We start from the raw sequence: 27,915 nt of genomic DNA on the forward strand, positions 1-27,915 counted from the left end.
GATTTTTATACCGCCCTTCTCCCAAAGGACTCAGGGCGGTGTACAGGCATAATAAAACCGACAATACAATATACAAGTTTAAAATACGATTTAAAAAACTTATTTTAAATTAGCCCAATAATTAAAATTTACCATACTAAGAAAACCCCGTTTAAAATTAATAAATTTAAACATTAAAATCCCAATTTAAGCCAGCCCTGCGCGGATAAAAAGATGAGTCTTGAGTTCGCGAAATGTCCAAGGTCGGGTATTTGGCGAAACCCGGGAAGTTCGCCCAGAGTGTGGGAGCCCCCCCAGAGAAGGCCCTTCCCCTGGGGCCCGCCAGCCGACATTGCTTGGCGGACGGCACCCTGAGAAGTCCCTCTATGGGAGCGCACGGTCGGTGGGAGGCGTGTGGTAACAGCAGGCGGTCCCGTAAGTACCCAGGTCCTAAGCCATGGAGCGATTTAAAGGTCATAACCAACACCTTAAAGTGCACCCGGAAGGCCACAGGCAGCCAGTGCAGTCTGCGCAGGAGCGGTGTTACATGGGAGCTATGCGTAGCTCCCTCTATAACCCGCGCAGCTGCATTCTGGACTAACTGAAGCCTCCGAGCGCACTTCAAGGGGAGCCCCATGTAGAGAGCATTACAGTAATCCAAGCGAGAGGTAACGAGAGGTGCAAATGACAGACTCAATAATTCCTCTGTAGAACTGGATCAGTAGCTCCTTGGGCAGTTTGAGCTTTCTGAGTTGTCCCTTTTTGATGATATTTTTGATGTTAACTGTCCATTTTAGATCTCGTGATATGATAGAACCTAGAAATTTAAAGGTTTCTACTGTTGATATTGTGTTGTCAAGTATTGTGAGAGGTGGAAGTATGGAAGGGTTTCTCCTAACGTCTACCAGCATTTCTACAGTTTTGAGTGTGTTCAGTTCCAGATTGTTACGGTTGCACCACAAGGCTAGTCGTTCGACCTCACGTCTATATGCAGATTCGTCATTGTCTCGAATGAGACCAATCAGTGTTGTGTCATCTGCGAACTTCAATAGTTTAACAGATGGATTGTTGGAGATGCATTGGTATACAGAGAGAAGAGAAATGGGGAGAGCACACAGCCTTGGAGGGGCCCTGTGCTAATTGTTCAGGTATCTGAAGTGATCCCGCTTAGCTTTACCTTCTGCTTCCTGTTTGTTAGGAAGCTTGTGGTCCACTTACAAGTCTGTTCAGGTACTTATAGTTGGTTTAGCTTAGTTAGAAGAGTGTTTGGAATGATGGTATTGAATGCTGAACTAAAGTCTACAAAGAGGACCCTTACATAGGTCTTTGGAGATTCAAGATGTTGTAAGATGTAGTGCAGAGTAATAGGAAGTGATGAAGATCAATCTTGGATTGATCGCAGACAGCGTCGGAGGGAGAGGCGTGCGCAGCAAAGGAAGAGGCATGGAAGGGTCAGAGATTGCTGAGTCACTGAGCCACGCCCCACAGGGGATAAAAGTGGGTGGGGTTGCTCTGCAGGCTCTGTGATGGAAAAAAACTGCATATCGTGAACTTCGGATGGGATATTTTTTGGAATTAAGGCTTGGACTTTGTGAATGACTTCAGACTACTCTTTGAACTCTTCGTTGCCCCAACAACAGACTAGAGATACGCTGACTCCTGTTTCTAGAGGTGATAAGAAACTTGGCAGGCATTCAAAAAGTAGCTGCCAGAACTTTTATCTGCTAAAGGGTTTCAGGTCGGCTTGTAAAAATAAATTACTGGTAGACATCGTTTGCTCATGTGTCGTCCAATGTGAGGTGGGGGGAACAGAACAACAGGAGTTTTCAAACTGCTATTGTTGTAATCTTGTGCAGAATTTTCAGAACTAGCTGTTTACTTGTCTAGGTTGTTAATATGAATAAACATTTCTGTTACTAAGCAAGATAGTTGTTAAGTGAATTTTGCCCCATTTTATGACTTTTTTACCATAGTCATTAAGTGAATCACTGCAGTTCTTAAGTTAGAAACATGATTGTTAAGTGAAACTAGCTTCTTTATTGACTTTGCTTGTTAGAAGGTTGCAAAAGGTGATCACATGACCCCAGGACACCACAATCATCATAAACGAGTTAGTTGCCAAGTGAATGACTATGGGGGTGCTATAACATTTGTAAATGTGAAAAACGGTATTAAGTCACTTTTTTCAGTATCATTGTAACTTTGAAGGGTCAGTAAATGAACTATTGAAGTCAAGAACTATCTGTATATACGTAATTTATCATATAGTTTTAAAAGAGCTTAACTTGGATACTTATTAGCTTTTCCCTTACCTGTTTTTTTTTTAAAAAATGTTTCTGCATATATTTTCATGAAAACATGACTTTAGCAGTTTAAAATTTTTAATTTTTAATTTTTAATAATTCTATAACAGTGGTCTACTTGTCAGGAAACTTTAGTGAAAAACTAGAAAGTTGCCTATCAGTTAAACCATCATTCTATTAGTATTCCAAGGGAAGTCATAAAGGTATATATTGAAATCAGTCTTCCCTAACCTCATTATGTTTTTGTCTGTGATTTTATTTTTCCTTAAAAGCTCTAGGTACATTTTTTGGTCTCTTTTTTTTCCTCATTAGATCTAATTGCACTTCAAAATTATTTTTTTATTTCATTTAGTGGATTAAAATCACTGCAAGGGAACATCAATTAGGAATTTAAGCTGGTTCTACCTTGCTTTGTTTTTAGTTATGAAATCTCAGACATCCATATCATTAAACTAAACACATTGTTTTTCTGGTGAGGAGGGGGAGTCATTATATGTGATGGGCAAACTTACTGTCTCAGAAACTGCTTGCTAAATTAACTAGCTAAATTGTGAATGCAAAGATATACATTCAAATGAAAAGCTTCCAATTACCTTGAGGATTCAAAGCAGAGGCACTAGCAAAAATAAGGTCAAGGTACGAGATGAATGACCTCTGTCGCATGTCTTCAATTTTCAAAACAGAAACATGGTTACATTTTCCAGTAATTTCAAGGGGTACATAAATGGAAAAATAAAAAATGCTATGAATAGTTGTTCATGCTCCCTACTCCTCTCTGGGTTTTGTGTTTGTATGTCTGTGTTTTTGTGTGTTAGAGAGGAAAGGGGGGGCAGGCTTCAAGTTATTGTTGATTCCTGTTGGCTCTGAAGGCTATTTTCATTCTATACTAGGATTAACTATAGAGTAAACTATTTTTATAGTTAACCCACATGACAACAAAAGCAGGGAAGGTAACACAAGAACTTAATCAGAAACATATAAAATGCCTATTTATAACATACTTAGAGAAATTATGTTATTTTCCCAACATTCATGGTGATAGAGGCTATACCAAACATATAAAATGTCAAAAATGATGCACATTTTTATGACATTAACTTTTTTACAATTCAAATAAAGATGGATTATATAGATAACATAATTCATCTCGCTTGAATCATAAAAATATTAAATGTCATAAAAGCAAATATGGAGAGCATTATTTTGGTGGAATACTTGGGAGACCACATAAATTTAATACATAAATGGACTACCCTTGATGTTTGTGACATCTCTGAACCTTGGGAACAATGTTCTAGAAAACTTTTATGAATCCTCAAAAATTCAGAGATACACAGATATGTATGGAGAATTACCCAAATATGATAAAACCATATGGCGAAACTATGGCACGTGTGCTGGAGGTTTGCACACAGCACCCTCTCTTTGGGCATGCGAGCCATCGCACCAGCTTGGCTCTGCTGTGCATGCACGCGTGTCTCCAACCAGCTGGTCTTCGGGTCTCTGCCGCACATGCGCAGGAGAGGGCTGCATGTGGGAGGGCACACACACATGTGCGGGGATGGGGCGTAAGTGGGGTAACATGCATGGGTGGGGTGCATGCACAGGGCCATGTAAACGTGCAGGGGGAGGGGCGCATGTGTGGGTCCCACAGTCATTGCATTTTGGGGTTTGGGTGCATGCGCACGCTTTGGGCACTCAGTCTGGAAAAAGTTAGCCATCATTGTGATAGAATAGACATATAAGTATCCCAGAGGCATGGAAATGCTATTTTGGGGCTAGCCTGAGATTCAGGCAGTTGATCCTATCTGAATTTAGACACAAAAATAAAATTTGGAATGAGCCAGAGTTCTTTCACTTTGACTAAAACGATTAGACTAATTTGTGTGCTTTTTTCTTTGTTTGTTTTTTTCTTCTCTCTCTGTCTCATTTAAATTTCAGCTGTTGGAATAAGGCCACAGGTAAGAGTAATTGATTAAAAATAAGTCTTTTAGAATCTGAGATGAATTTAATAGCAGTAAAAGTTGAATGTGTGTGTGTGTGTGTGTGTGTGTGTGTGTGTGTGTGTGTAGGGGGTCTTCAGTTAAAAAAAGAGTGGTAAAGATGTCAGCACTGGCTCCCTGGGTTCTACTTCTGCTTTGGGAAATCACAATTGTCATAGTCTGAAGGGCTCCGATAATAAGGGCACTGGTCCTGTACAAATGCTAAATTTCATTCACTTTAGAAATGTTCCACAAATGTTGTTTTCATTTATTTTCCCCACGCATAAAGGATTTATAAAGGGCATGATGAAATTTAATGAATAAGCTCATAAATTTTTAGTTTCACACCATTTCCATTGATCTGCAAAACCATTTAATTCATAAACTACAATTCTGGGTCCTAACTGGAGTTGCTATCAATTTTAATCTTTGAAAGCTTTGCATAGTTTGCCTAAAAAAGCATTGAAGAAAAACAGGGAATTATTTTAGGATGTGTTTTTATCAGAACAAGCCTATGTTCAAGGAAGCACCAATGCAATCAATATAGTATCCTCTAGGTGTAAGAGCAAGAAAATATTACAATATTGAAAAGGTGGCTGATATCAGTTACAATTCTACTAATATTAACAGCCTCTCAGTTGGAATGGATAGGTTAGAATGATGTTCACAAGACATGTTCACACTAAACGACTAAAGGCTTGCTATACCCAATAGACATTTTCCTGAAGCACAATGGTGACTATGTATGTAATAGGTCATTTCTAATTCAAATTACATATGGAGATTCAGTGTCATATCCATGTATGATATGCAGGTTTCATTCACTATCCATAGTTACCAGATGGCTAAGCAGCATAAATTCGTGTCATCTCTCTCTTTTTTTAAAAAATAATATGTTTTATTTACAGTTTTCCTTTCACACCTTACATATTTTGTGGACTGGATCAATGTCCTTTTTAAACAATGTTAACAATAATAATACAAATAAATATACATAGTCCTAATCTTCCAACTTCACCAATACCATTCTCTTTATAATTCTTTATCGTTTTTTCCCATTAATACATTTAAACCTAAATAACATTTCTTTGCACCTTTTATTTGTTATCCCCTACAAAGTCACTAATATTTAATCTTTAAAAATTAGTCATTATTCCACCATAATTTCAATATTCCAAATGTCTAGGACTACTAATAAAGCCAAATATTAACAACATTTAATCAATTCCGGGATTATATTTTAAAAACCCCACAATTTCTAATCCTTAAAAGTTTGAATTCACAATATACTTTTAATCTTATAAACTTCCATCTTTTAAACTTAGCTTATTTTTCATTATAATCAATTCTATTGTCTATTAGTATATATACTATTATTTTCCCTACTTGTATTTTCTACTTTTCCATTTTATTAATATATTTTCTCCTATCCCTCATCTCTTAACCTTTTTGGAGTTTTGTCATTTATTGACTTTTTAGTCACCCTTTTATTCCTCTCTCTTGGAATTTTATAACTTTTTTTGATATTTTTATACCCACTGAATGTTCTTTCAGATTGCCCTTTATCTCTTTCTGCTGTATCATTTGAACACCCATCCATAAATCTTACCTTTTTTAAGAAGATATTTTTCTTTGTTTTTCCCTCTAAACCTTTCTCTCTCTTTTTTTTAATAGATTTTCCTTTTTTTCTCTGTTCTATTTTTTAAGAAATTATCTATTTGATTCCTTATCAATCCTTTCTATTCATTATCTTTGTCTTTCTCCATCTCATTTTGATTTTTCTCTTCCACTGCCCTTTCAAATTCTCTTCCACTGATCACCTTTCAAATTGTTTAAGCTTTTTTTTTTTAGCTTTCTATAATTTAAAACTTCCTTTGGGCATTTCTTTCGCATCTTAATTTTCAGTCTTTAATCTTCTCTGTGTGTCTAACCACCACTTCCTTAACGCCTGGAGTATTTTTTTTGAAGTTCATGTACTTAAGTTAAGTCTTTAAGGTAAGAGTTGGAAGTTATCTCACCCAGCTTCAATGCTCTGTCCACTGACCGCTCCAGCACAAATCCTGTGGTTCCAGTTGTCCCAGCTTGTGGCTAGCCAAAAATGACCATCATCCCTTCTGCCACTTAGGAGAGCTTGCTTCAGACCTAACAAGGAAATTGCGGGATCCTCATGGTCCACAAAGCACCTTTCCTTTCTTTGGTGCCCCTACAAGGTGGGTCTCCAGCCATTCTCGCCGTGACATCAACCAGAAGTCCACATTTACGTTTTCTCATTCACTGCATAATCATGTGTCCAGGGACTTGTAATATCTCTGATTTCCCTCCCTTCCTTAGCTCCCAAGGAGATATATTGTTGCATGACAGGCAGTAGAACCATATTTTAAATGTGTAAAAACAAAGAAAATTATGAGACATTTTCTCAAGGGCTTTGGCAAGTGAGGCAAACAGTCTGGAAGATTTGGCAGCCAGGATGTGGCCAGGATGTGGAATAATGGTAAGATGTGTAAGACAGAAAAGAAAGCCAACCTTTGCAGCTGTAATGAAACTTAAGGAATTTTAACAAAAGCTATTAAACGTATGGAATTGAGGTGCAACTTAGAAGTCGTGATTTCAGTGGGACTGCATTACAATCCATTCTCTATAAAAAATTTCCATTCTTTTTAATTATGCAAGCTTTTGCTTTCAGTTAATAGAGTGCATATTAAGGAATATATTCAACATTCACTTATACTTTTATTCAAACTTGTAATTATTTGGTAGACTACTGAAGGCATTTCTATCCCACACTGTGAAAAATCATAACTCAATACTATCAGATCTCTATTTCCTTTTGACCTTGGCCAACTATAGAGTAATTATAGCTTTTGTAAAATATGTAGACACAAGGGAATAAGGTAGTCATGCTAACTCAAAGATAACATTGTTTTTCTGCTTCTTGCCTGAATTTTAACAGAGCACATTCACCTCAGGACACAAAGAAGTGTTTCTACTGTTTTGTTTTGACACAAACAGCTGGCTGCCACTGTTCTTTTGAAAAATCAGCATAATCTAAGGCAAATACAGCACGTTAGTGGAGGCAATAATTGAATCTGGGCTTATCTTCAAGAATTTACTGAATGCAATTTAATATACTCCATATTAAAGATAATTGGTGTGCAGAGCAAAGTAGCACTAGAATAATGCTGTCTGCTATGAAATAATGATAAGATTCTGAAGATAATATTTTCTTATATTTTCCAGTCTATCCAATGAATTGATTTTTTTGTCTCTAACAAAAGTTCATTATTTCCCAAGCTGGCTACATTAAAAAGAAGCTGCATATTTAAACATCTGTGGACTAAGCTGGAGTACTTATGTTGTCATTGATAGCTTTGCCACTTAGCTGGCTAATACTCTTAGCTTCTGTTATGGTATCTCAACATATTTATGCAGCTGTTTTCAGAGAACTAAACCAGTGGCTAAATAGCAAGCTATGGACAATAACAACTTTCAGACAATTAAAGTGTTATGTTATGTGTTATGTAAAGTATAATAATCAAGATGGGCAGATGCTACAAATATTGGGGGCTGAGCATGCAGCTGTTGTATGCCGTTTATCAGGGCTACCTATATTATAAGTACATCAATATCAAAAATGATCATACCTAATGGATCATACCTAAATCCTATATTGCCTTCCACTGAATAACTTTCCGATACCTTGCTTTCTTCATGCAGTAGGAGGGCAAATGCGGTGTTCTGCACTGATTAGATGAATAATAGTGATTTTCAATTTCTTCTTAAAACACTAGAAGATGGTTACGTATTCCTCATCTAGCTATGTTGTGGGACAAAACTGGCTATGATAATCATGAGTACATAACTTTAGACAAACATATAGATTTGTTATATTAACATGCCCTTTTTCTTCAGAAATTAAAGATATAATATATAACAACAGAGTTGGAAGGGACCATGGAGGCCTTCTAGTCCAACCCCCTGCCCAGGCAGGAAACCCTACACCATCTAAGTCAGATGGTTATCCAACATTTTCTAAAAAAATTCACAACTTCTGCAGGCAAGTCTTTCCACTTATTAATTGTTCTAACTGTCAGGAAATTTCTCCTTAGTTCTAAGTTGCTTCTTTCCTTGATCAGTTTCCACCCATTACTTCTTGTTCTACCCTCAGGTGCTTTGGAAAAAAGCCCGACTCCCTCTTTTTTGTGGCAACTCCTGAGATATTGGAACACAGCTATCATGTCTCCCCTAGTCCTTCTTTTCATTAAACTAGACATACCGAGTTCCTGCAACCATTCTTCATATGTTTTAGCCTTCAGTCCCCTAATCATCTTTTTTGCTCTTCTCTGCACTCTTTCTAGAGTCTCAGCATCTTTTTTACATAGTGGCGACCAAAACTGAATGCAGTATTCCAAGTGTGGCCTTACCAAGGCATTATAAAGTGGCACTAACACTTCACGTGATCTTGATTCTATCCCTCTGTTTATGCAGCTCAGAACTGTGTTGGCCTTTTTAGCAGGTGCTGCAGACTGCTGGCTCATATCTAAATGGTTATCCACTAGGACTTCAAGATCCCTCTCACAGGTACTACTATTGAGCAAGGTACCACATATACGGTACCTGTGCATTTTGGGTTTTTTTTTGCCTAAATGTAGAATCTTACTTTTTTCACTGTTGAATTTCATTTTGTTAGATAGTGCCCAATGTTCAAGTCTGTCAAGATCCTTCTGTAACTTAAGCCTATCTTCTGGAGTGTTGGCTATTCCTGCCAGCTTGGTGTCATCTGCAAATTTGATGAGTTCCCCATCTATCCCCTCGTCCAAGTCATTGATGAAGATGTTGAAGAGTACTGGGCCTAAAACAGAGCCTTGGGGTACTTCTCTGCATACGTCCCTCCATGTGGATGTAGTTCCATTGAGGACTACACGTTGAGTGCGGTTGGTTAGCCAGTTACAAATCCATCTGGTGGTGCTGCTGTCTAACCCACATTTTTCTACTTTATCTAGTAGTAGGTTATGGTCTACTTTATCAAATGCTTTACTGAAGTCCAAGTAAATTATATCGACGGTGTTCCTCTGGTCTACTAATTTTGTCACTTTGTCAAAGAATGCAGTAAGATTAGTCTGGCATGATCTGTTTTTGACAAATCCATGTTGGCTTTTGGTTATTACTTTGCTTGCTTCTAGGTGTTCGGTGATTCATTGCTTAATTATCTTTTCCAGAATCTTCCCCGATATTGAAGTCAGGCTGATAGGTCTGTAGTTTCCTGGGTCTGTTTTTTTCCCCCTTTTTTGAAGATGGGAACTACATTAGCTCTTTTCCAATCCTCTTTTCCAGTCCTATATCATGTGGATGTAGTTCCGTTGAGGACTACACGTTGAGTGCGGTTGGTCAGCCAGTTACAAATCCATCTGGTGTCCATCCATCCGAATCCATCCAGATGGTATGAATGGGATAATATCTGTTCTTATTCCCAGGATAATTCTCTGAGGTAGGTTAGGATACAGAGAGTTTCTGGCCCAGAATTGTCTAGTAATTAGAAGGTCTAATTAAGAGTTTATCCTGGGTCTCCTCAGCCCAGGGTCAGATTTTTAACCACTACATGACATTAGCTATAATAAATGGTCCATTTAAGTTACCGTTACTTTTCATATATTTATTTTTTCCTGTTGCATGGGATATTTCGGAATATGGCAGTAATCTTTAGAGATCCTCTGGGTGCTACTAACATACGTAGACCAAAGCTCAAAATCCACTTGTCTCAAATTTGGGAAAAACCCTAAAAAGGAGACACAAATATGTTTTTCACTTAAAATCTTTGGGTATATCATTTTTACCCTGGCAAGTATAATGTAATCTTTCTTGTTATGCTGGCAGAGGTTATTAGGAATGAACTTCCAGTTGGCTAGTGTTTTTGTTTTAGGCAATATTCCTCAACTTGTTCCTCAACTTTCCACTCTACAGAATAGTTGCACTACCTTCCCATTTGAGACTTGAGTATTGCCATGGGCCAGGATGAGCTTCCCTCCTTTGCTCCAGCTTCAACCAAGGGCCCCCACTGGACAACGGTGATGTCACTGGCTAATCCTTTCAACTGGAAGCACATTGGTGCTTCTGAGACAAGTGCAATACAATCTTATACATTAAGTTTTGTTGGAAAAAACTTTCACAAATATTTAAAATGCCCTCAAAAGCATTACTTTTGTAGCTATATGATACTTATAGAAGCAATATGTGGATTTGGAGATAATTTTTTTGGGAATTTGTGGTGTTGGTTGTATAACATTAGCTAAAAATGAAGCCACAATAATGGAAATAATATATTGCCCTACTTTCTACTTAATTATTTCCATTCTTAAGATATTTCACTTTCCAGTGATACAAATGAATTTTGGAACTAAAATATTTCTAAAACTCAACCAAGCAGACCTCAAATATCTTATTTTTTTAAAATGCAAAATGCACCCATTGTTTTTCTTTCCAAGCCTTCATGGAAAAATCCAAACATTTACTATTGGCCACTCATGATTCCAAGGAAGAGGAGCTTGACAAAAGAAGGAGTTTCTGGCTAACAGTTCAGACTAATGCTGTGTAAAAAAAATATTGATATTTCTATTAGTTTTTATTTAACTTAATGAAAACAATTTCTCTTAAAATGTGCTCCAAGGTGGAAATAATTCCAGTTAAATTCTCCTGGGTACAGTGTGTTTTTCTTGCATTTATTTGATTAAAAGGTGGTCAAGGTATGTGGGCAGCTGTTATGGTTTTTGCTATATAATAATGACTCTAAAAGTCTACAACTTCTTTGACTTGCCATGCTTCTAATGAATCCCAAAGGAAGCCATTGTAAAGCATCTTTTCTCCTATGGGTTTTTTTGAATTGGGAACTGTTCCCAATGGATGAAGTATGAAGAGTACAGAGTTAGAAAAACAAATGTAGCAGAAAACAATAAGACTAGCTGTTGGATTGTCAAGGAATAAGTTCAAAAACTCCACCCAGACAAACTTTAAAAATCAGTGTATAAAAATCCTTACAAATAGTATTTGAACTACTCCAGGACAGCACATCACCAATGAAACGCTTGAGACTAAAGTAGAAAAATGGAGCAAATTTATTTCCCTTCTGCATGGAGATCCATGAAAGAAAATATTTACAAAGTTAAGATGGTGGCTTCAAATGTGCAATTAAATTTGCCATCTTCATTGTTTTCAAAACCCCATGGGCACCCCTTTAAAAATTAGCTTTGTGTCATCTTTCCTCCTGTAGCTGATAGCCTTTTATGTTCTCAAGCTTTGGTAGATTCCAAGAAAAACACTTTCTGAAGAAACTCTATTTATTACACGTTTTCATAACAGGAGTCTGGGCATTAGGGATGAAGCAGAATATTTAGAAAAATTTAATGGATTAGTCAACACCAGCTTCCACTTTATTAGAACATTAAACTAAGTTCAAAAACACCACTAAAATAAAAAAGATCCAAAAGCAGCCTAAAATAGAAAAAATAATTATTATTCATACATTTCATGACATTGGAAAAGAGATTGTAATATGAAAAAGTATGTGCCTACTAATTTTAGTTGATGGAATACAGATAAATAGCAGCCTGAACATTCCAGGATTTCAAATTGAACGATCAGACAGGGTTCCAGAAACATCTGGTAAAAAGAAAGGAGGAGGCTTATGCCTATATATTAATTCAACCTGGTGTCAAGATTTTAACATAATTTACAAATTCTGTGACAACAATTTAGAGACTCTAATTATCAATTGCAAACCTTACTATTCGCCTCGTGAATTTTCCTCATTTCTTCTAATTGCTGTTTATGTCCCACCACAAGCCTGTGTAAACGAGACATTACGAACTCTAGCTGACCAAATCATGGAGGCTGAAGCCAAACACCCTGATTCACTGGCCATTGTTTTGGGAGATCTAAACAAGGCAAACTTAAGGAAAGAACTACCAAAATACTTTCAGCATGTCAATTGTCCCACCAGAGGCAAGAATACTCTAGACCACTGCTACACAACACTAAAAGATGCCTATCGGTCTTTACCACGTGCAGCTGTAGGACACTCTGATCATTGCATGATTCACCTTGTACCTGCTTACAGGCAAAGACTTAAAGCCATAAAACCAATAATTAAATCAGTGAAAACCTGGACGGAGGAATCAGAATTAAAGCTACAGGCATGTTTTGACTGCACTGATTGGAATATTTTAAAGATACCTCTGCAGACCTGGATGAACTCACAGATACTGTAACATCATATGTCAGCTTCTGTGAAGACCTATGTGTACCTACAAGGAACTTGCGAATACACAGTAATAACAAACCTTGGTTTACACCTAAACTTAAGCAGCTACGACATTCCAAAGAGGAAGCCTACAGAAAAGGTGATAAAATGCTGTACAATCAGGCCAGAAATGCACTAACAAGGGAGATAAGAGCAGCAAAAGAAGCTACTCTGAAAAGCTAAAGAATCAATTTTCAGCAAATGAACCAGCAAACATGTGGAAAACTCTTAAAAATATCACCGGCTATGGCAAACCTCCTTCCCAGGCTGAAGGTAATCAACAACTGGCAGATGACCTGAATGAGTTTTACTGCAGGTTTGAAAGGAAACTACAGCCACCTATCTCCACAACCCCCATCTCAGACACAGCAACAACAGCCAAGCCTCCTACAACTGACCCCATTTCATTGGGTTCACAACCCCTAGTGATCACAGAAAAGGAAGTGCAGGACCTATTTCACAGACAAAAGCCAGGAAAAGCTCCAGGCCCAGACAAGATAACTCCTTCTTGCTTAAAAGTCTGTGCTGACCAACTGGCCCCCATCTTCACCCATATTTTCAATAAATCACTAGAGATGTGCTATGTTCCTTCTTGCTTCAAACGCCTACCATCATCCCAGTGCCAAGAAGCCCACCACCAAGGAACTGAATGACTACAGACCAGTTGCTCTAACATCTGTAGTCATGAAAACCTTTGAAAGGCTAGTGCTTTCCTACCTGAAAACCATCACGAATCCACTTTTAGACCCCTTGCAATTTGCATACCGAGCAAATAGATCAACAGATGATGCTGTTAATATGGCTCTGCACTACATCCTACAACATCTTGAGTCTCCAAAGACCTATGCAAGGGTCCTTTTGTAGACTTTAGTTCAGCATTCAATACCATCATTCCAGACATTCTTCTAACTAAGCTAAACCAGCTACAGGTACCGGAACAGACTTGTAAGTGGATCACAAGCTTCCTAACAAACAGGAAGCAGCAGGTGAAGCTAAGCAAGATCACATCAAATACCTGTACAATTAGCACAGGGGCCCCCAAGGCTGTGTGCTCTCCCCACTTCTCTTCTCTCTGTATACCAATGACTGCATCTCCAATGATCCATTTGTTAAGCTACTGAAGTTCGCAGATGACACAACAGTGATTGGTCTCATTCGAGACAATGACGAATCCGCATATAGACGAGAGGTCGAACGACTAGCCTTGTGGTGCAACCAAAACAATCTGGAACTGAACACACTCAAAACCGTAGAAATGGTGGTAGACTTTAGGAAAAACCCTTCCATACTTCCACCTCTCACAATACTTGACAACACAGTATCAACAGTAGAAACCTTCAAATTTCTGGGTTCTATCATATCGCAAGATCTCAAATGGACAGCTAACATCAAAAACATCATTAAAAAAGGACAACAAAGAATGTTCTTTCTGCGCCAACTCAGTAAGCTCAAACTGCCCAAGGAGCTGCTGATCCAGTTCTACAGAGGAATTATTGAGTCTGTCATTTGCACCTCTATAACTGTCTGGTTCGGTTCTGCAACCCAACAAGAAAAACACAGACTTCAGAGGATAATTAGAACTGCAGAAAAAATAATTGCTACCAACTTGCCTTCCATTGAGGACCTGTATACTGCACAAATCAAGAAGAGAGCCGTGAAAATATTTGCAGATCCCTCACATCCTGGACATAAACTGTTTCAACTCCTACCCTCAAAACGACGCTATAGAGCACTGCACACCAGAACAACTAGACACAAGAACAGTTTTTTCCCGAAGGCCATCACTCTGCTAAACAAATAATTCCCTCAACACTGTCAGACTATTTACTGAATCTGCACTACTATTAATCGTTTCATAGTTCCCATCACCAATCTCTTTCCACTTATGACTGTATGACTATAACTTGTTGCTGGCAATCCTTATGATTTATATTGATATATTGATCATCAATTGTGTTGTAAATGTTGTACCTTGATGAACGTATCTTTTCTTTTATGTACACTGAGAGCATATGCACCAAGACAAATTCCTTGTGTGTCCAATCACACTTGGCCAATAAAATTCTATTCTATTCTCTATTCTATTCTATTCTAAACAAAATGCTAGATTAACATTAAAACATTTATCAATAAAAGCCAAACAGTAGGTTTGCAATCAGTTAACATTAATATAATACTGATTTTTTAAAAAATCTAAATCATTGCTGTTGATATATTCATAACATAAAATAGATTCATAACATTTACAGATATAAATCCTGGATTCTATGCTATATTTCCTTATAGACAAAACATTATTTCAGACTTTTTTAAAAAAAACAACACCTGACATAGAAAATTACTGCTCAAAGAAAAATCATACATGCTGCTGGTTGCAACTGAGCTCGGCAGCATTTACTGTAGGATATCTCAAGCCTTGGTCACATGCACTACATTATTCAATATTTATATGAAGCTGCTAGGGGGAAATGTGGGCTTGGGTTCTGGTGGAATGTCCAACTAAACAGGATAAAGGTGTTAAGAGGGGAGTGGGCATCCATGCATCACAGAAACTGGTGCAGGTCTGGCCTCTCGCAGAATCCCTGAAGCCTTATTTGACTATTCCCAAATGAATGCAATTAATCTGACAAGATTCTAGTAACAGAGGTGACTAGCAATAAAGGTTGTGTTTGAGATTCTTCACTAGTGGTTCTGGTTCCTTGTGTCTTATGTCTTCAGTATATTGATGACAATAGTACACTGTTGTGCAGGATGGTTATTTAGGCAAAGTTGATGATAATGATGATTACTTAGATATTCTCCAAGTCCAAAATGACTCCAGATAATTCAGCATAAAAATAAAAATGTATGTGCAATCAAAATAGAAAAAATTAAACAATATGGTAGAACTGCTCAGCAATAACAAAACAGCTGAATTCTCCAACCACCTTAGCCTGAAGCCTAAGAGAAGGTTTGCAATCAGTTAACATTAATATAATACTGATTTTTTTAAAAATCTAAATCATTGCTGTTGATATATTCATAACATAAAATAGATTCATAACATTTACAGATATAAATCCTGGATTCTATGCTATATTTCCTTATAGACAAAACATTATTTCAGACTTTTTAAAAAACAACAACACCTGACATAGAAAATTACTGCTCAAAGAAAAATCATACATGCTGCTGGTTGCAACTGAGCTCGGCAGCATTTACTGTAGGATATCTCAAGCCTTGGTCACATGCACTACATTATTCAATATTTATATGAAGCTGCTAGGGGGAAATGTGGGCTTGGGTTCTGGTGGAATGTCCAACTAAACAGGATAAAGGTGTTAAGAGGGGAGTGGGCATCCATGCATCACAGAAACTGGTGCAGGTCTGGCCTCTCGCAGAATCCCTGAAGCCTTATTTGACTATTCCCAAAGGAATGCAATTAATCTGACAAGATTCTAGTAACAGAGGTGACTAGCAATAAAGGTTGTGTTTGAGATTCTTCACTAGTGGTTCTGGTTCCTTCTGTCTTATGTCTTCAGTATATTGATGACAATAGTACACTGTTGTGCAGGATGGTTATTTAGGCAAAGTTGATGATAATGATGATTACTTAGATATTCTCCAAGTCCAAAATGACTCCAGATAATTCAGCATAAAAATAAAAATATATGTGCAATCAAAATAGAAAAAATTAAACAATATGGTAGAACTGCTCAGCAATAACAAAACAGCTGAATTCTCCAACCACCTTAGCCTGAAGCCTAAGAGAAGAGCCTTTTCATGAAACTCTGGGAAGGGAACAAAATGTCAGGATTTCTTGGAAATTGTTCCTACGTTTTATCCTCTCTTTGTATGCAAGAAAGTCCTAAAAATGTCTTTCCTCCAACAGGACTTTGGCTCATAAATATTGTCTATTTTATGTTGTTTGTAATCTATTCTTCTGTTTTTGCTTCTATTTGTCCCAGAATTCTAGCTGATTAGGTATAGGATGAAAAACGTGCCAATAAATAAATAATGCACTAAAAAACAGGAGTATGCAATGCTATGTGGCCTACTAATGATATGAACCACACTGATATGTATGAGAAGATTTTGATTATAGTCATTGCAGTTATTACAGATCCTTAATATTCCCTTCACATGCAGTTATAGCAACTTAAATCACAATTCCACTATTTTATTTGTGCTTACTCACTCTGAAGTTGGAAAATGCTCAAAGAAGAGGAGAAAGGAACATCTATAACTGCCGTGTTTCCCCATAAATAAGAACCGGTCTTACATACTTTTTTTGCCACCAAAAAAGGTACCAGGTCTTATTTTCGAGGGAACTGTCTTCCACTGACTCATCTCACTAGTGCGTGTCACCCTCCGGCCTCATTTTCATTGCCAGAGGCCTTCAGGAACTTGTTCTGTAGCCAGTAAGGCCGGCAAGGATTTCCTGAAGGCCTCTGCAGCCCATAACAAAGCTCTGGATTGATCTGGAGCTCTGTTATCGGCTGCAGAGGCCTTCAGGAAAGCCTTGCTGGCCTTGCTGGCTGCAGAAGAAGTGGCCCAGCAAGGCAGGTATTGGGATATGTGAGGCCTGGCTGCAACTGTCTGAAGGTAAGTTGTATGGCAGCTCCACCCCCCATCCCCACCATACTTAATTTTTACCCATGTGCCTCACCCCATGCATCCCAGAATGGGCGGGGTTTTAATTAGGACTTATTTTGGGGTTAGGGCTTATATTGGGTGCACGTGTAAAAAATCAATTTAGGTTTTATTTTTGGGATAGATCTTTTTTTCAGGGAAACACGGTATTAGAATGTTACCTTCTGTCATATGGCATGGAGAAGCTGTGCTTTATTGCCATGATATAATTAATGATTTGCTGCACAAAGGCAGGAAGCTTCATATGCAAACTGTAAATGCTAAACAATATAATGCTTTAAAAACAAAACAAAACAAGCAATGTGTAACCCTTACTATGAAACTGCTTCTGCCTGAACCTTTTTCCAAAGAAAGTGATGCTTTTTTCCCAGCCTTGAAATTTACAAAACCAAAACAGAACAGAACAAAAAACATTCCAACAATCTCATTATTCTCACTGTAAGTGAGAAAACACCCATATAGGCAAAAGAGACAATCAGGGATGACTGTTTCATGGATATATTTTATATATTAATGAGGCCTAATAAATTCATATGCCCAAAGGTATCTTAAACCCATGAATTGGTATTGTATCTTTCTTTGAAAATCTCTGCTGTTTCACAAAATCTGCACGTTGTACCACTCAACAAATGTCTTGATCAAAAGAAACAAAAAAAAAAAAACTGCTGTTATCTTAATAACATGAGAAGATTTCAGTGTTTAACATAAAGTTCAGAAATACCTTCTATCATTTAGTCTAGTCAAACTTCTCAGCAAAAAAATTAAGACACATAGTCTGATGCCAATTTTATGTATTGTAAAGAAACATAATTCACTTTCCTCTTGAATATAATTTCATTTTCAGTTGAAGAAAGTATTTTTTAAAATAACACAAACCCACTTTAAAGGCTCAGAAAACTACAAAGGTCAAATTCAGTTCAGTTCAGTTGGGGAAATTTGTTTAGAAAAAAAGCAAGAAAGGAACGAAAGTATGAAAGATCTTCAAAAAGCAGGATAAATTTCTAATGCTACTGTCACCTACACTTTAAAATGCCATGCAATTATAACAGTGGATTGTTGAATGAAAATACTAAGAGCTGTGCATCTAGTTTCATCCTTTAGTATGAAATATTTTGAAATGTGTTCATTGTTAAGATTGTCTGTTAATATTTTTCTTTTGTCTAACGGTAACAATGTACTTAACACCGTTCCCCATATTTATTATTATATAAAACTGCCATCTCAAGACTTGGTATCAGAATTTTAATAACAATAGCACTTGGATTTATATACTACTTAACAGTGCTTTAGAGCCCTCTCTAAATGGTTTATATATATATAATATTTTTGTTAGAAAACTGTTTTCCCTCCAGAGATAAGAATAATATTTGGTTTTGGAAGAACAAGAAAGAAGAGTTCTGCACAATAACTATGTACAGAGCTGTGCTACACTTAACAACTCCCGAATCAAGTTACAGCTCACTCAGCTGCTGTCGATACAACACACAATCCTATTTTTTTCTCCGGTACTTTTTATAATTTGTAATTGCTGGGTACATTGTGAAGGTTAAATGCTGTTACATATATACAGATACCAGGGTGTAGTTTTTTTATTGGGTGATGTTTTGTCTTGAACAATCATTATTTTCTTGTTCATGCCAAACTCATTCTAGTTTGTCATTGACCAAGTTTATGAGTTTAATGGCAACTCAGTTTTAACTCCCTTGCCGCAGTTTACTGACTGTGAAAAATTGCAAGTTTAAGCTGAATAGCATGTTTTTTTCTGCTGCTTTTTGCTGACAATCTAGTTTATGTTTGTATTTTATCGTGTTTTAATGTTTAAAGTAAGCTAAATTGGAGATTTCTTAAAAGAAATGTACTTTAAAAAGAGACATGGCAAGTTATATTTCCATAAATAGGTTTATTATTTATTTATTTTTATTAATCCAATTTATAAAGTTACCCATCTATCTAAGAAGTTTTAGGGTAGAGAATAAAATAAAAACAAAGAATTTAATTAAGAAATAACAGCTAAAACTGCATTGAGGCTTACTCAATGAAAAATTATACAGAAGAGATAGATGAGAGAGAGAGAGATACAGGGAGAGAGATGGAGAGAGAAAGACAGAGAGACAAAGAAAGACAGAGAGACTGTCTGTCTGTCTGACTGATGGACTATGATTGCAGCAAAGGCTTCCCCCTCCCCCCCCATTCTTCAGTAAATGAGGTATTTTAGATCAGGAATTCCAAATCCCAGGATACAGACTGGCGTATTGGGAACTGGACTATGTAAGCAGCAGCACCACCACTACCACCGCCGCTACTGCTGCTGCTGCTGTCCAAAACAACTGGAGGCTACTAGGTTCTAAAAGCCTAGCCTATTGGGAACTGGACTATGTAAGCAGCAGGCAAGTGCATGAAGTTTCATTTGTGAATGTATGGGAGCTATATTGCATGCATGAAACCATCTTCTCCCCCACTGCTACAACCGCTGCTGCTGCTGCTGTTTATGGAAGACGAAAGATTGAGGGCCCCTGTTGTAGATAATAAATCACATGAATCAATAATAAAAGGCATCATGGTAAAGTGACTATTTTGAATTTGCAGCTCCAGAAAGACAGACCTTCAGTACCTCTAAGTTTTTGGGCCATGTCACAACAAATCTAAATTTAGATTTAAATGGATCTAAAACTAATTTTTAAGATACTCTGCTTCAACAATAGCCTTCCCCAGTTTCCTATCAGTGTCTGATATCTATTGAGCTTATACTCATAATTTGGAATAACTACTACATTCCCTAGTGTAGAATTCAAAGTACAAGATTATAATTTGTGCTAAATAAGTATCACAAATTAAATCAGCCACATTGAAGTACCAACATATTTAGGGCTGTACAGCACTACAAATGAAAAAGAAAGAGAAGCAAAAAAAAATATTATAAGCTTATTTCAACGTTTAGTGGAATTAAATAGGGAAGAAAATGGTAAGTGAACACCTGTCTACCTTAGACGAGTTCAAATCACCAGGACCGGATGGATTACACCCCAAGGTTCTGAAGGAACTGGCAGACGTGATCTCAGAACCACTGAACTATATCTTTCAAAGATCCTGGAGCACAGGGGAGCTGCCAGAGGACTGGAAAAGAGCTGATGTAGTTCCCATCTTCAAAAAAGGAAAAAAAACAGATCCAGGAAACTACAGACCTATCAGTCTGACCTCAATACCGGGGAAGATTCTGGAAAAGATAATCAAGCAACGAATCACCGAACACCTAGAAGCAAACAAAGTAATAACCAAAAGCCAACATGGGTTTGTCAAAAACAGATCATGCCAGACTAATCTTATCGCATTCTTTGACAAAATGACAAAATTAGTACACCAGAGGAATGCTGTTGATATAATTTACTTGGACTTCAGTAAAGCATTTGATAAAGTAGACCATAACCTACTACTAGATAAAGTAGAAAAATGTGTGTTAGACAGCACCACCACCAGATGGATTCGTAACTGGCTGACCAACCGCACTCAACGTGTAGTCCTCAACGGAACTACATCCACATGGAGGGAAGTATGCAGTGGAGTACCCCAAGGCTCTGTTTTAGGCCCAGTACTCTTCAACATCTTCATCAATGACTTGGACGAGGGATAGATGGGGAACTCATCAAATTGGCAGATGACACCAAGCTGGCAGGAATAGCCAACACACCAGAAGATAGGCTCAAGTTACAGAAAGATCTTGACAGACTTGAACATTGGGCGCTATCTAACAAAATGAAATTCAACAGTGAAAAAGTAAGGTTCTACATTTAGGCCAAAAACAAAATGCACCAGTACCGTATATGTGGTACCTTGCTCAATAGTAGTACCTGTGAGAGGGATCTTGGAGTCCTAGTGGATAACCATCTAGATATGAGCCAGCAGTGTGCAGCAGCTGTTAAAAAGCCAACACAGTTCTGGGCTGCATAAACAGAGGATAGAATCAAGATCACGTGAAGTGCTAGTACCACTTTATAATGCCTTGGTAAGGCCACACTTGGAATATTGCATCCAGTTTTGGTCGCCACGATGTAAAAAGATGTTGAGACTCTAGAAAGAGTGCAGAGAAGAGCAACAAAGATGATTAGGGACTGGAGGATAAAACATATGAAGAACGGTTGCAGGAACTGGGTATGTCTAGTTTAACAAAAGAAGGACTAGGGGAGACATGATAGCAGTGTTCCAATATCTCAGGGGCTGCCACAGAGAAGTGGGAGTTGGGCTGTTCTCCAGAGCACCTGAGGGTAGAACAAGAAGCAATGGGTGGAAACTGATCAAGGAAAGAAGCAACTTAGAACTAAGGAGAAATTTCCTGACAGTTAGAACAATTAATAAGTGGAACGACTTGCCTTCAGAAGTTGTGAATGCTCCAACACTGGAAATTTTTAAGAAAATGTTGGATAACCATCTGACTGAGATGGTGTAGGGTTTCCTGCCTGGGCAGGGGGTTGGACTAGAAGGCCTCCAAGGTCCCTTCCAACTCTGATGTTATGTTATGTTATGTTAAATGGTAAAACTATTATGCAATTGTACTCATAGCAATTATATTTCATTTTAATTATATGTAAATCGTATCTTCTTTTTTCCCCACTTTTACCTCTGACTTATAGCATGAAAATTAATTTAAGCCAATCATAAGTTGTGTACATCTAGAATATAAATGTATATTTACACAACTCCATCCCAGGAATGCAAAAAAGAAAAAAAATAACCTCATACAAGCTTGCATATATAGACAAACGCATGTATCTGGTGACACTGCATTATTGTCTTAAAAAACAAAATTGTTGGCTCTAAGTTTCTTGGATACATCAATTCTAAAGATTCTTATGTCAGAGGAAGTTCGTTTAGCTCATGATGGCTTAGAATCTTAAGTGGCATAATGGCATGTCAAATATATGACTGATTCTTTGGTTGCTTTTGGTTCCTTGATATTACTTCTCTCTCTCTAAGAGCAAGTATAAAGAATATAATTCTACTAGATTAATTATTTAAGTTTTCATAAAGAAATTTAGAATCTTTTCAGTGAAATTCCGCAAATTTGAACTTGTATATTGAAAAAAATGATTTCAGGTGTCCTTAGGGCATGGGAATTGGCTCAAAGTCAGCCAGCTGATTTCTCTGCCTAAGGCAACAATGGAATTTATTTTTCCCAGTTTCTGTCCAGAATCTTTAACCAATACACCAAACTGGTTCTCCCTGAATATATAAAGAATCTGAAATTTACATCACTGGAGTTATGCAAACTTTTGACAGGACTCTTCATAGTGGTTGGATCATATTACCCCATCAAAATATTGCAGCAAATTGAACCAATAGTCTGGTTCAGTACAAATCCTCTCTTAAAATTCTTTGCCTGCCATTTTATACCCTAATCCCTACTACCTCTGCTTCATAAAAGGACAATGAGAATATTTCAAAACATTATTATGATGGAAACCTTGAAATTGAATAGCATTTATATCATTTACGAGTCTCAACATTTAAAATCCTTCTAAGTCTACTCTGCCAATTAATTAATTAATTAATTAATTAATTAATTAATTAATTAACAAACAAAAAATAAATAAATAAGTCAGCTAACAGCATTGTAATTTTTCTATATTATAAGGCTAATCTCTTTTTTTTCTAGTTTCAATTTACACATGAAGTAGTACAAAGCAAACTAGTTTTTCCTCAGATCTTGAATTAAACCATATCTTCAAGTCTCAAATGTCGGAGTTGAATTGAATCAAGAATGATTCACAAAAATCTTAAAGAACATACCAATTTTCAAAAATTTCCAATTCTTCTTTGTATAAACTAAAAATGAATATGTGCATACTGTATGGAGTATTATTAAAGATAAAATGGATATAATAAACAGAAAAAAGTGAATTAAAAAATAGAGATAGGAAAATGTACATGACTGGGGGCAGTTTGTTTTTTATGGAAAAGAAAGAGACAAAAAAGTGGTGGTGGGAGGGGAGCCAGGGAGGATGTTGTCCCATTGTCTCATAAATAGAATAGATGGAATGATGGTGCAATGAAAGCCAAGCCTATGAAACCACAATGGTCACATTCCAGGCCTATGACAAATTCAACCAAAGTTGGTTGGTTCTTATTTTAAAAAGCAAACAAAACAAGAGCAAACAATGAAACTCTGATTTGGCCTATTATTATATATACAATTCATCAAAATAAGGAACTGGATAGTTACCAGCCAGAATAATTCATAATTCCCATATTCCCATTTCCAGTGCAGAAAATTATTATTTCTTAACTTTTCTATAAATAATATACATAAAGTCATGGGTCTGCTCCTACTGTGTGCAAGGCATATTCTTCCTGATTAATGTAAAAACTAAAGTGTTGCTTCACTATTAATTTATTCATAAGAATATCACATAGTTTTCCTGGAAATAATATGAAATTCATTTGCCATTCTGTTTTTCTGGATATCTTCTTACTTGCTTGCAGCCCCTAGTATTCTATGAAAGTTTCACATCAATATACTAAACATGTTCAACATATTTCTGTTTTATATCTTAACTGCTTAATATGGAACATGATAATAAACAGTTTCTATTTGTGGTAAAAACAAATAAAAATAACAAGATCCTGAACAGAGTAGTTTGGTCCATTACTAGTTTCTTCTAAAGTAGAATAGCCTTTCCAATTTAGTATAATACAGAGGATCTCAAAAATACTTTTGAACTAGGAATTGCAATCCAAAACATCTAGAGGCCACTAGGTTCTAAAAGGCTGGTAGTGTGTGTGTGTGTGTGTGTGTGTGTGTGTGTGTGTGTGTAAGAGCTCAAGAACAAAAAACAAAAACTATTCTGCTTACATGTAAATGTAGCTTAGTAAGTTAATGCTATCTATAAGTGTGATGCGATTAGATTGATTGGTTTTGGGATTTGGACAAGAATGCCATGTATAATTAATTCACACCGTCCTGTATGAGTACTTTAATACTTTAAGCCTTGATGGCTTTAACCCTTGTTGGCTATATGTATGCATAACTTAATTTTTATAAGGTATATGTTCTATTAAAAGTTAGAAAACATAATTTCCAACAATATGGTTTTATATTGAAAGGATTCATGGTGTTCATGCAATTTCTCAAAAAGCAACATACAGACAATTGATTTCTTCCCCCTCTTCATTTTCCCCTTTGTTTCAATAATAAAATGATATATTATTATATCAAGCTTGGATAATAGTCCCCCAAAGAGTCATATTCAAAATCCAATATCAAAAACAGAATCACACCTATGTTTATGAAAAGTACATTAATTTCCTTTTGGGAAATGTACGTTTTGTTCAGTTTAGCTTCCCTGTAAATCAGCATAATGATTAATTGCAGATCTAGCATCAACATGCTACAGTTAGCGAGGAAGCATTATGTCACTGGGGAGTCCCACTGCGTTGTATATTCTGTCACATGTTGTATGTTAGTAATGGATATAATTCTGCCAACTGTAAAATAAATCAAGCAGTCAGGACACATAAGGGCAGCACAAAGCAGAGAGTGTAGGTACTTATAATTAAAACACAGCTGCCATTGAGGGCAACATATTAAGGGAACAAAATCCATTTATCCATCTCATAAACTTTCTTCTCCTGCGTGCATTAGCACAGTATTAAGGATCCAATTATAAATGTTGTAGTGGTGTTAGCTATAAATGGGCAACTTCAAACAGGACTCTATTAACTTCTTAATTAAAGCACCAATTTCAACAAAGGGGTCTTTTTTTTAAGCACAAAAGGACATCAAAGAAACTTCGAAGCCATTTATAAAGCATTTCTCTCATCACTACTATAGAATGCCTTTGAAAAAATGTGTATCTGAGCAAAGCTACTTGAACAGCTCTCAGTTATTTCCCATATACATTATCATAATCACATTATTAACTTTATCATTAATATAACAAAAACCAGTAAGAAACATGTTGGCCTAAAAGTGTAAAATCCGTAATTGGATCATATCCAACAATATTTTGATTCATTTTAATTACTAGCTATGAAACTTGGACCATTATGAATGTGGGATGTGAATGGAAATCAGTAATGCATCAGGACCAAAAGCAGCAGAAGTACTTAATCTTCCTAGAGGACAATTACCTTAGGGAATCATTACACATAGTTCATTTTTCCAAAATGATATTAGTGTATTGCAGAAAAAGAAACAATTGGATATTGCTAGCATTATTTATGCAAGTATGAATGTGAACTGTGCTTGTTTTAAACATACTGTATACAATGACTGCAATCTTTTTATGGAATCGCTTTTTAAGTCAGTTTAATTTTCTTTCTGGCTCTGTTCTCAGATAACCTGCCTAATTGAGGATCATTATGTGTACAACTGGAAAATTATGTTCTATCCCATCAAAGCTTTATGCTGACCTATGCTGGGATGTAATTTTCCAGAATTATTAATATTCATGCCAAGTAGAAAGTCTGGGAGTTATGTTCCCAATATAACTGGAGGATGTCAAGTTGGAGAAAGGTCTTTTATTCCAAACTAGCTAATAACCTGGCGTTTCCCTGATATTTATTTATTGCCGGCTTCCCCCCCCCCCTGTGTGTGTGTGTGTGTGTGTGTGTGTGTATGTTTTCTGAGATTTTCGCGGGTATTTGTATGTAGGTCTTTGGTTATTCGGGTTTTCTCCCGCGTAAAATTGGAAGTGTCTTGGCAATGTTTCGACGAAGTCTCATTCGTCATCTTCAGGCTTCAGCTTCGTGCTTCTGGAAGCAACATTGCTTCCAGAAGCATGAAGCTGAAGCCTGAAGATGACGAATGAGACTTCGTCGAAACGTTGCCAAGACACTTCCAATTTTACGTGGGAGAAAACCCGAATAACCAAAGACCTACATATATATGTGTGTGTGTGTGTGTGTGTGTGTGTGTCCCACTCTCTTTGTATCTCTTCCCTCTCTCTATCCCCTCTCTGTATCTCTCTTGGTGTGTGTCTTTCTCTTCCCACTCTCTCCCCTCTTTCTCTGTATCTCTGTGTGTTTCTCTCTCCTTCCCCATCTCCCCCTCTCTCTGTATCTGTATCCCCCCCCTCTGTATTTCTTTCTCTGTATCTCTCTCTACCCCCTCTCTGTTTCTGATATGAGGCATCGGAAAGGCTATGAGGCACTCTTGCAGCACCTTGCAAGCATAGTGAATTTTAGTGTGCTTCACAATGGGGGAAATGGGGTCCCCTCCTCCTCCTGGAGCCCATTATGATGTGGTGGCCCTCCTCTTCCCCCTCCTTCTCCTCTCATGATCCCTGGCCAGCTATGGTGGGGCTGGGAAGGTGTGCCATGGCAACTCCACCATGCTGTACCATAGAAGCTATTTTAAGGCACAACATGATATAGCATAACAAAACACAAACCCTGAGGGATGTTAGGGGTATCTTACCCCCACAGTATTTATTTCCAGGGACTAAGACATTTGTGTATCAAGTTTGGTTGAAATTGCTCAAGATGTTCCAGAGTTATGCTGGTAGAAGTCATTTTAAGGCAGTCCAGTAGAAGCCATTTTAAGGCATAACAGGCTGCATCTTTGCCCAGGTATTTATAGATGTCGAAGCATTTGTCTGACAGAGAGTCATTGGCTTTCTTCCGCCTACTCCCATGCCCATCATCCCTGCCCTCTCCCATGAGCTTATCTTTCCCAACCTTTCTACAATCTTGGCACTTTGCCCCAAATCCACCAGGGGAGCCATCTACCTCTGATAGGGAGACATTGGGAGGATCCTTTATTCTTTCTACTCCCATGCCCATCATCCCTGCCTTCTCCCTTTCCCCTCCCATGTACCCTTTCTATGATCCTGGCACTTTGCCCAAAATCCATCAGGCACTTCCTCATTGGTCCACTGGAAGGTGAACATCATGGCTGGCTTTCCAGAGGAAGCTGTGAAGAAACTGATTTCACAAACAATTGCTGCTCTAGGACACCACACTCAATCTTCTTAATGGCCCAGGCATTCCAGAGTTGTGCTGGAACACAAATGCACGCGCGTGCGCGCGCGCACACACACACACACACACACACACACCAGAGATGTCTTACCCCACCCCAATATTTGTTTCCAGAGGTAAGTCATCTGTGTACCAAGTTTGGTTGAAATTGCTGGAGACATTCCAGAGTTATGCTGGAATACACACACACATCCCTAGGGGTTCTAGGGGTGTCTTACAAACACACACACACAGTATTTGTTTCCAGATGGTAAATCATCTGTGTACCAAGTTTGGTAGAAATTGCTGGAGACATTCCAGAGTTATGCTGGAATACACACACACATCCCTAGGGGTTCTAGGGGTGTCTTACAAACACACACACACAGTATTTGTTTCCAGATGGTAAATCATCTGTGTACCAAGTTTGGTAGAAATTGCTGGAGACATTCCAGAGTTATGCTGGAATACACACACACATCCCTAGGGGTTCTAGGGGTGTCTTACAAACACACACACACAGTATTTGTTTCCAGATGGTAAATCATCTGTGTACCAAGTTTGGTAGAAATTGCTTGAGGCATTCCAGAGTTATGCTGGAACATACATACAAACATACATCCTTTTTTTTTAGAGAGAGATAAATGTGTTAGTTTTTTTTTAAAAAAAACACAAGGTATTGTCTGTTTTTGCAGTTCATTCTTCAAGAAGTTGAGAAACATTTCCATGTTTATTTTTTTCATGGCAGAACTTTTCAGATAACTGAATGGAATGTTAA

This window comes from Ahaetulla prasina, chromosome 8 (assembly GCF_028640845.1).
Source record: "Ahaetulla prasina isolate Xishuangbanna chromosome 8, ASM2864084v1, whole genome shotgun sequence".
NCBI lineage: Eukaryota > Metazoa > Chordata > Lepidosauria > Squamata > Colubridae > Ahaetulla > Ahaetulla prasina.